Raw genomic sequence first — 11393 nt, forward strand, 5'->3', positions numbered from 1 at the left:
GTCCTGGATGTCAGGAAGCTTGGCCCCAGTGATGTACTGGGCCGTACGCACTACCCTCTGTAGTGCCTTGCGGTCGGAGGCCGAGCAGTTGCCATACCAGGCAGTGATGCAACCAGTCATGATGCTCTTGATCGTGCAGCTGTAGAACCTTTTGATGATCTGAGCACCTATACCAAATATTTTCAGTCTCCTTAGGTTTTGTCGTGCCCTCTTCACAACTGTCTTGCTGTGCTTGGACCATGTTAGTTTATTGGTGATGTGGACACCAAGGAACTTGAAGCTCTCAACCTGCTCCACTACAGCCCCGTTGATGATAATGGGGGCGTGCCCGGTCCTCTTCTTTTTCCTGTAGTCCACAATCATCTCCTTTGTTTTGATCACGTTGAGGGAGAGGTTGTTGTCCTGGCACCACACGGCCAGGTCTCTGACCTCCTCCCTATATGCTGTCTCGTCGTTGTCGGTGATCAGGCCTACCACTGTTGTGTCATCTGCAAACTTAATGATGGTGTTGGAGTCGTGCCTGGCCATGCAGTCATGAGTGAACAGGGAGTACAGGAGGGGACTGAGCACGCACCCCTGAGGGGCCCCCGTGTTGAGGATCAGCGTGGCGGATGTGTTATTACCTACCCTTACCACCTGGGGGCGGCCCGTCAGGAAGTCCAGGATCCAGTTGCAGACGGGGGTGTTTATTCCCAGGGTCCTTAGCTTAGTGATGAGCTTTGAGGGCACTATGGTGTTGAATGCTGAGCTGTAGTCAATGAATTGCATTCTCACATAGGTGTTCCTTTTGTCCAGGTGTGAAAGGGCAGTGTGGAGTGCAATAGAGATTGCATAATCTGTGGATCTGTTGGGGCGGTATGCAAATTGGAGTGGGTCTAGGGTTTCTGGGATAATGGTGTTGATGTGAGCCATGACCAGCCCCAGCCCTTTAAAGCACTTCATGGCTACAGACGTGAGTGCTACAGGTCGGTAGTCATTTAGGCAGGTTATCTTAGTGTTCTTGGGCACAGGGACTGTTGTGGTCTGCTTGAAACATGTTGGTATTACAGACTCAGACAGGGAGAGGTTGAAAATGTCAGTGAAGACACGATACCATATTTAGGGGATCTTGTATTTCAGCTCATGAAACATGGGACCAAGTGTACTTTTGTAAAGCGTACACCGGACACAGGCCAGGCAACCTCCGTTACACTGGACACAGGCCAGGCAACCTCCGTTACACCGGACACAGGCCAGGTAACCTCCGTTACACCGGACACAGGCCAGGTAACCCCCGTTACACCGGACACAGGCCAGGCAACCTCCGTTGTTCACTGGAAGCAAATGGAGGAGGTGAGAAAGGGAACAGATTGAAAGCCAGGAACCTGTAAGACATAGGGACCTATAAGATATAGGGACCTGTAAGACATAGGCAAAACCTTGGGAGCACAAGCTGTGTTAGGACGTAACATCACTTTGGAGTCACCAGGCGCGAACTCCAAACATAAAGGGTGTACTGATCGCGCGTGGAGATCCCCAACGGCCGACACCAAGGCCATGAGCAGGGCAGTCTTGTAGAAAAGGACCTTCAGGTCCACAGACTCCAATTGTCCAGACGGAGGCTCACACAGAGCGTTCAGGACCAAACTGAACATTGACCCTAGAAAATAAGAAAAATAAATGAATTGGAACTGGAATCAATTAAAATGATAATGAAATGTTAAATATGTTAAATGTTAAATGTAGGAAACATTGGGGAATGTTAAAGGGTGATTTAAGTAATATAGTAAAATAGTTTAGGATGAGATGTTTGCTTTAGGGTAAATCTGGACTATGTCTACCAGGCTTGTAGGAGAAGGCCTTAGGGCCTGTAGGAAATTGATAGTGAAATGTTATAATGTTGAAATAATAGGATGATGATGGGATGTTGAATGTTTAAGATGTAACTGGAGTAATAAATTAGGTTAGAGAGTTTTTAATATTAAAGGTTGATTTGAAGGGAATAAGAAGTGTTAATGTTTAAAACTAGTAGTGATGATGATGTTTAGTTATATTTAGGTATATTAAAGATAAAAAATGCTGAAATCGCTCCACAATTTCCTGGTTGATAAAATTCTAATAGTTTGCCTAATTTCAGTTTGTGACAAAACAAGCAAGTATAGTGTAGATAATCATTGTACCATGTAAACCGCTGTGAAATATATTTTTCATAACCAAAAATATTAGATTTTCAGCTGTTTGAAGCTGGTGTACAAAACCGAAAGTAAAAGACGCAAAAACTAAACTTAAGCAAGGGAAACATAGAAATAGCGCACATAGAACATATCTACCGCTTAGGCTTGCTTTCCATGAGAATGACAGATAAATGAGAATGACATATCTATAACTCACATTTCTATGTGAACTTGGTCAGGTCGCCCAAAAAGTTACATATTGCAGCTTTAAGGGTGCTAGCTTGAACTAGAATAACCCCATGTCAGACTAGTTAGGAGAGACCTAAAAGGAGGGGTCAGAAAATCCTGGTGATACGGGGCTCGGATCATTATGAGATGAGGCTTGTATCTTTTGGTATTGGAGCCTGCATCATTCTTGGGGTGTTAGGGGTTACTTGTGTCACGGCTCGCTAGAGCCTGGAGCGGGGAGGAGCCTGTGGTTTTAGAGAGCCTATGGTAAGGAAAAATATGTGGTTAGTGGTTGGCTGAAAAAGCCCCTTTAACGGTCAGGAGCAAGATTTTGTAGCGCGTCATCAAAACCACAAGGGTTTTTATGCAAGGAGTAATTACATTTACATTTTAGTCATTTAGCAGACGCTCTTATCCAGAGCGACTTACAGGAGCAATTAGGGTTAAGTGCCTTGCTTAAGGGCACATCAACAGATTTTTCACCTAGTCGGCTCGGGGATTAGAACCAGCGACCTTACTCACTAAGCTACCTGCCGCCCAATGACCACAGGGGCGGTGCTAGGACCACAGATAGGTCATTAGAGCAGCAGGTGTTTACCATAAATGCGTCATTAGGACAAGCATTAGGATATAAAAGAGGCTGGAATTTTTTGTTGGGAAGTGTCTCTTTTTTGCTGGCTAGAAGAACCTATTGTCTGCTGAATAAGAATTTAGCTGTAGCTTTTTAGCTTATATATATATATATTTAGATTTTTATTATACTTGGTTTTATTCTTCAAGTGTTAAGGTAAAGTTTTAGAAGGAATCCTTAAGGTTACCTTATTGATAGAAGTTTTAAGTAGCTGTTAGAGTTTTGAATCACCAACTGAGGGACTGATTATCCTGAGGGGGGCGACAAAAGACTGTTCTAGTTGTAGAAGGTAAGAGACAGTTCTTCTTGTTATTAAATGCTGTGCTTCTGATAAAATTGCAATAGACAAAACATATTGCACTGCAGCCTAATAGGGGTTTAGATAAGGGCGCTGGAGGTATCTAATCCATGGTTCATTTTTGCTTATTATAATTCCTTGTGTGATTATTGATTTGTGATATTGATTGATTGAGCCGGGACCTTTTTATGCCTGTTTCTGGAATTTTGAATATACTTCCTTTATTGTTCTGAAACCCTGTGTCATCAAAGTGTCATACAAGTGCATGTCGTTTTACTCTAGGTTTCTGAGATTGACTTGATTGATTGAGGATTTTTAGTATCTGGTTAATTAGTCTATTGGGAACCTGTTGCTGTAATAAAATAACCTGAGATCGAACTATAGGTACTGAGTGCATTGGTTGGAGTCGTAAGAGGGGTGATTCTAGGCTAAGCCAACTCAGGAAATAGTGGGCTACGGTGGAAGCTCTGGCCTGGACGATCCTGAGAAGGCACCAGGTGGAACGAGAGTGAGGCAGCATAGACACTAGGCTCTGAGGATAGTCCACTTTACTGTAAGGCCTTTACTGTTTAGTTTGAGGAACAGTCCCTAGCTGTAAACTATCTCAGTGGTAAAGCAGAGCGGCATCTATCAGATCTGGGGGATTAATGACAAGGAATAACTGACTGCTATTGGGTAGGCAGGGTGGAGTTATTAATCTTGCAGAGGTGGTATTTTAGCTTGACACGACACGGAACCCTCCACGGGTCCCCGCCCAACAGGAGTATGATCTCTGGGAAGCAGGGTTGTCTGGGCCAATGGGAAGCCTCCAGAATCAACAACAGACCCTCCTGATGGACCCTCTCCACGGTGGCCTGAATCAGGAAATGCATAGAGCAGGGTCCGAGGCCACTTATACGCCAACCACCGAGGGGTGCAGTCTCCACTCCGTAGCGATAGGACCCCCCCCGGATAGTAGATCTGCACCCACGTTGAGCGATCCGGGAAGATACGTCGCCCAGAGTGACAGGAAATGCTCACTGCTCCAACAAGCAAATAACGGGCCAGGTTTAGGAGAGAGAGAGACCGCGTCCCCCCTGCCTGTTGATGTACGCCACCGCCATCCTGCTGTCGGACCTTACCAACACATGCTGGCCCTCCAACATCAGAAGGAAACGCCTCAGTGCTAGCAAAACAGTCAGTAGCTCTAGGTAATTGATATGCAGCGCCGTTTGTGCTGTTAACCAAATCCCTCTTTCCGAGTAGCCCACACACAGTGCTCCCTATCCCAGTAAGGATGCATCTGTCATGATCACCCTGTGGGACAATATCCAACCCGTGAGAACCCCCTGCAACAGCAGTCACGGATCCTTTCAAGGAGTCAACGCCCTTAGACATGACAGGGAAACAGAGGCGAGATGCATCCAGACGCGTAGCAATCACCCAGCGCTGAAACAGACGCATCAACAGAAGTCCCAGAGGCACCACAGCTATCATAGATGCCATCAGACCCAATAACCGCAGGTACAAGCGAAAAGGCACAGAGTGCCAGACAGAGCTGGAATGTGACCCTCCATAATTGGGACAAAAACGCATTATTCAGTACCGTGTCCAGAACGAGACACAGAAACTGAATGCGCTGAGCCGGAGTCAAACAACTTTTCTTGTGATTCACTATGAACCCCAGAGACTGAATATTGGAAACCAGTGTGACAGTGTGGAGCTCCACCTGTTCCCTCAAATCCGCTACAACCAGCCAATCGTCCAGTTAGGCCAATACTCTGACCCCCTGGCACTGCACCGGAGCCAAAGCCGCCTCCACCACCATAGACAAGGGGTGGGGCGATAGGGAGAGCCGGAAAGGCAGGACCAGTAACTCGTAAGCCACGCTCTGCTTTCTGTGGGGAAGATGTATAGCCACATGAAAATATGCATCCTTCAGATCTATTGACGTGAACCAATCGCTGGGACGTACCGACTGCAATAGCCGGCGAAGTGTGAGCATTTTGAACTTGCAAACCTTGAGGTGCTTTAAAACATGCAAGTCCAGGATGGGACACAAAGTTCCATCACTCTTGGAAACTAAGAAGTACTGGCTGTACCAACTGCTCTGTACTTCTGACATGGGGGCAACCCGAATAGTTTGCAGACCGTACCCCCTCGTCACCGTCCTCATCACCCATGGTGAAACTGTGCATGCCCATCACTGGACGGAGCACGCTGCCAGTCTCAAATCAAATCAAATTGTATTTGTCACATGCACCGAATACAACAGGTGTAGACCTTACAGTGAAATGCTTACTTACAAGCCCTTAACCAACAGTGCAGTTTTAAGAAAAATAAGTGTTAAGTAAAAAATTGATAAATAACAAATAATTAAAGAGCAGCAGTAAAATAACAGTAGCGAGGCTGTATACAGGAGGTACCGGTACAGAGTCAATGTGTGGGGGCACAGGTTAGTCGAGGTAATTGAGGTAATATGTACATGTAGGTAGAGTTAAAGTGACTATGCATAGATAATAAACAGAGAGTAGCAGCAATGTAAAAGAGGGGGTAACAATGCAAATAGTCTGCATAGCCATTTGATTAGATGTTCAGGAGTCTTATGGCTTGGGGGTAGAAGCTGTTTAGAAGCTTCTTGGACCTAGACTTGGCGCTCTGGTACTGCTTGCCGTGTGGTAGCAGAGAGAACAGTCTATGACTAGGGTGGCTGGAGTCTTTGAACATTTTTAGGACCTTCCTCTGACACCGCCTGGTATAGAGGTCCTGCATGGCAGGAAGCTTGGCCCCAGTGATGTACTGGGCCGTACGCACTACCCTCTGTACTGCCTTGCGGTCAGAGGCCGAGCAGTTGCCATACCAGGCAGTGATGCAACCAGTCAGGATGCTCTCAATGGTGCAGCTGTATAACTTCTTGAGGATCTGAGGACCCATGCCAAATCTTTTTAGTCTCCTGAGGGGGAATAGGCTTTGTCGTGCCCTCTTCACAACTGTCTTGGTGTGTTTGGACCATGATAGTTTGTTGGTGATGTGGACACCAAGGAACTTGAAAATCTCAACCTGCTCCACTACAGACATTATCGCAGAACGCCACCCTGAGGACTGTGATAAAACTTTTTTGTCTTGCTTGTTTTCATGTCCACCACTCTTGACAACCATGTGTATAAATGTGGGGACTGTGTTTATTATACCCACACCTGTACAATACCGCACTCTCGATGGGCAGTATTTTATTGTTGCTCTTTAAGTCTTTGTTATTTTTCAATTTGTTTTATTTTTATTTATAATTTTTTACTTATCTATTTTTTACTTCAGTTTATTTTAGTAAATACTTTCTTAACACTTATCTTTCTTAAAACTGCATTGTTGGTAAAGGGCTTGTAAGTAAGCATTTCATTGTAAGGTCTACACCTGCTGTATTCGGCACATGTGACAAATACAATTTGATTTGAACACAGAGGAACCTTGGGTAGAAACTGTCCTTTTGTGGTACCACCGTTCTGATACCCGGCCCACAGCGGCTTCAGGGACTTCGGCAACCAGTAACGTGCCCACATTGAACGAGCCACTTGGGAGCACAGTTGCCACAGAAAATGCTTGGGGAGAAGGGCCCCCGAGAACATGCCTCCTCTCTTCTCCCCTGGCCTACAGTTATGGTCGCGAGGTCTGCTCATTCCCCCACGCCGCTGTAAAAATCTACTTTCACACCGCTCTCCTTCGACCCAGCACACCGTCTGTGCCAAGATGTCCACCGCTGCCCAGAAGCACCAAAATGGTCAAACACCGACCTCTGGGAAACCCGCCTCTCGCTTGGACAATTTCCTTCATGCCTCGGGAACTGCCAAACCACCCCTGGCTCGACTGGATAGCTCTGGAGCTAAGTAACTCGCCAGCTTTCCATCCATTGGTGGTGTGCAAACAAGCCCCTTTCTCCATACCCTCTACATTCATGAACTCACCATAACTTTGTAGCACCAGCCTGGCTGAATGAGGGGAGTCCCAGGTCGCCTTCAGCTCATCTGCGAAATCTTTAAACAGGGGTAAGTGACGCTTCAACACTGCAGGGAGAGGAGGTTAATACCTTCCCCCAAACCTGGAGGAACTCTGCTGTGGGGGAGAAGACTACCAATCCATCCCCAGGTGATCTGCCGCCCTACGACACAGCTTTATCAAAGGCACATTAACCACCAATGGTTCACTCTCCCCCGCTGAATCCAAAGCCGTGGCTTTAGGCTGCCCCAGACTGATGTCATCCAATTCACACTCTGAAAACACTCCAGAGCCAACCAGGGATAGATCTGAACACTACCAGAAAAACAGGAATGAGCCTCACTCGGCTGGGATGACACTCCATTCCAGAGGTTGCTTCACCAGAAGACCCTTACCCAGCAGCCCCAATCTTTCTCACAAAGTCAGCCTGACGCCCAATGTAAGTTGAACCCAGCCGGAGACAATAGTCACACGAACTGGGTCCGAGCCAAAGCCTCCTGAGCGTGTTTCCACCCCAGGCAAACAGGACAGCACTCGTGAGTATCATTAATTTTCATTGTGAAACCACATGCCCTAGGGCACGGTCGGAGGTTCAAACTCGGCTGGTTAGCCTTTTTGAACTTACTCCTACCACTGGCCATCTTACTCAAGCAAGGATGCACTGGCTCCACAAGCAGAGCAGAAAGTAGTGGGTTTTTAGCAAACACAAAAACCGATACCAAGACCCAAAACTGGCAACATCTAGAGGGATGAGTACTCTCTCCCCACTAACAGACAGTTGGAGCCGAATCTCGTAGTCTTCGTGTGCTTGAAAAGTTCATAAGTTGTGTGAAACGTTCTTCCTTCAGGCGAGTTGAAGAGGGAAGAATTTAGGAAATGTGAGCCCCGTTATTATAGCCAGGAAGGCGGGACTTCTGAGGGCGGTCTCGGCATTCATTGGCCCGTTGGGCGTGATTTCAGTCAGGTGAATATGATTGGTCGTTGACTCCCCATAGTATGTTATAGCAAGTGACCAGACTGAAAGGGAACTCAGTCTCTCTCTCTGTGCATGGGACAGGTGCCTGTTATTACCCTGAATTACAGGTAATGCAACTGGTTCACTCACTACCGGAATCTTCAGTAACTTTGGTAATTAACAGGTAATCTATGGTAACTTTGATAATTTATGCTTAAATAACTTTTAAAAAATGTGTTCATATATATATATATATATATATATATATATATATATATATTTATACTGGATACAATTGATTTTGTATATCTGTGTCTATATTGTCCATGATATCTGCATCATTCATTTCAGTTACTTTGCCGACATTATTATTTATTCTAACCATCAATACCATTGTTTTACGAAAACCATTAGGGCTACTTTTGCAGTGTATCCTTTGCCTCCTGCCTGCCTGTCCGTGAGACACGTCTATCTTTACACAGAACCCTACTGACGTTCCTCCAACTACACAGACCAAAGTCAGGTATGTTTGAACCTTAAATTATTGTTTTAGCACAAAGCTAAGTTGCCCTGGCCTTACCAGAGGTCGTATTTGGAGAAACTCATATAATAACATAGATGATGGAGGGAACTCGGAGAAGCACTCTGGTTCCATCTAGTGACGACAACCTCATCCTACTCTAACTGACTTTGTCCAGCAGATGGAAGCAGATACCAACTCCAGACCAAAGATGAGCGCTGACAGAAAAGAAGAGGTTACAGCAAGGTTTGTGGATCGATGGGGGGTTGAGTGAGTGAAGGAATTAATGAACGATTGAAAGAACACGAATGAACAAATTAATACATTATATATAGGTGTATTCAATATCTCCCAAAGACACTGCAATTCAATTCAGTAGCCTATTCAGTAGCCTATTGCACAGTTTTTATATAAATCACCAAATGGTAACACTGCAAATACTTCAACACAATTCAGTACTGCACATTGTGGATTAAAAACTGCTGTTGTGTGTATTTAAAGGCATACATCATGGTGGTATTATGTTCTCACCAGTAAATTGTAAGTCAAAATTCCACCTGATTCAGGGTTGGATACAGGGTCAGAGTTTTCATCTCTTTAATGGTTAGGATTAAGGTTAAGTAAGCATTGTGTGACAAAATGACCCATAGGGCATCGAGCATCTCCTGTTTCTGTAGGGTGACACAGCTTGATGTAGAAGTATACACCCTGGACAGGACATTAGGTTAGGATTAGGGGTAATCCAAGATTTGTGATTAGGGGAAACTTTGTGCATTATATTATAAAAGTACTGTATGATATCATGGCAGTACAGTGTTGCATCCTAAATCCTTGGCACTCTATTCCCTATATAATTCACACATTTTGACCAGGACCCATAAGGCTCTCATCAAAAATAGTGCACTATATAGAGAATGGGTTGCCATTTCGGGCTTAATTTAACAGGTGTAACAGGTAAGCCTACATTATATTTACGGTACATTATCCATGGTTGGCTGAGGGCCAGTGGAACGTTTTTTTTATTTTTGGGGGGGGAGGACATTCAAGTCATCAATATGTTGCTAACTAATGTTTACACTTAAGAGTTTGTGATCTAGCTAATGATTAGCCCAATGGGGTAAATACAGATGGGCAACCCTCAGCCTATTTATTTATAGCCACTATGCTGCATCAGTTGGGCTACATCAGGAGATAATGCATATTGTTAAATAGCACACCTGCCTGATAATATGGACCAATATGTTATTGGGCTCATTTCTGGATGGGTATATTATATTTAAAGATGCACTATGCAGAAACCGCTCCGCCATTTCCTGGTTGCAGAAATTCGAATAGTTCACCTAATTTGTTAATGTGACAAAACAAGCAATTATAGTGTAGAGAATCATTGTACAATAACCAAAAATATTGTATTTTCAGCTGTTTGGAGCTGGTGTACAAAACCGAAAGTAAAAGATGCAAAAAATAAACGGGAAAACGGAAAGCATAGAAATAACAGACAGAACAGATCTAGCGCTTTTTAGACTTGCTTTCAATTAAGAATGACAGATCTATAACTCACATTTCTATTTGTTTAGAATTTTAAGATGTCAGCATCATTTTATTTTCATTGATTTTGGAGTAGAGTGTCTGCTAAGAGGGAAAGAAAATATGAAAATCCCTTACATTATGACTTTTTGCAAATCAGAACAGTTTTCTACATTGATTCAATGTCATCACATATATATTTTTGGTTGAAATGACATGGAAACGTCGTTTATTCAGCTAGTTTTTGCTCAGTGGGATGTATTATTATATTATCATGACAGTGTGTGGCTAAGTTGGTCAGGAATGTTAAGGTCATGACTTCAATTCCAGCAAGGATCACAGAGTATATATAAAGGCCCATAAATGTTAGGCTATGCATTGCATTTGTATTGGATGTGAAACTCGCCCGTAGCGTGTTGGCTGGAGTACATCAGTGACATCACTCATTCCCTCAACCAACTGTCGCTCACAAACTGTCAACTGACAGACAAGTCTCTTGCTCTAAAATGGTTGCCTTTGAGTTGTGCTTGTTGTTGTGCAGAAGGTTGCTGGTTGTCGTCCTGCTCGGGCCAGAACCAAATATCACTGAAGTGGCATATTACATTATTACATACAGTATTACATTAACATGAAGTGCAGGGATGGACTGGGACCAGAAATCAGCTTGGGGATTTCTAACACATCAGCCTATTTTGTCCCTCGAGGCCCCCATTATTAGCCAAATAATGGAAATTCTGTACAAAACACCGAATTTAGATTGACAGGCCCAGTGTGCTGAAGATGGACCAGCCCATCTGGCGTTTGCCTGAACTGCCCTATTGCCAGACTTTCTGATTTTATCAGTATAGCAGTGGATACAATGACATTATTAAATTATTTTCTTTATTGTAGTGTCCCTATCGTGTTCAGTCAACATTTCATTAAATTACTTGTTGAACTACTTTGCATTCGGAAAGTATTCAGACCCCTTTTTCCACATTTTGTTACGATACAGCCTTATTCTAAAAGTGATTTAAATCAAACATTTTCCTCATCAATCTACACACAGTACCCCACACTCGCTCACCATTAAAAATGTGTAGTTTTATTAGACAAGTTTAAGATGGTAGAAC

The sequence above is a fragment of the Coregonus clupeaformis genome, chromosome 31 (genome assembly GCF_020615455.1).
Source record: "Coregonus clupeaformis isolate EN_2021a chromosome 31, ASM2061545v1, whole genome shotgun sequence".
Classification (NCBI taxonomy): Eukaryota; Metazoa; Chordata; class Actinopteri; order Salmoniformes; family Salmonidae; genus Coregonus; species Coregonus clupeaformis.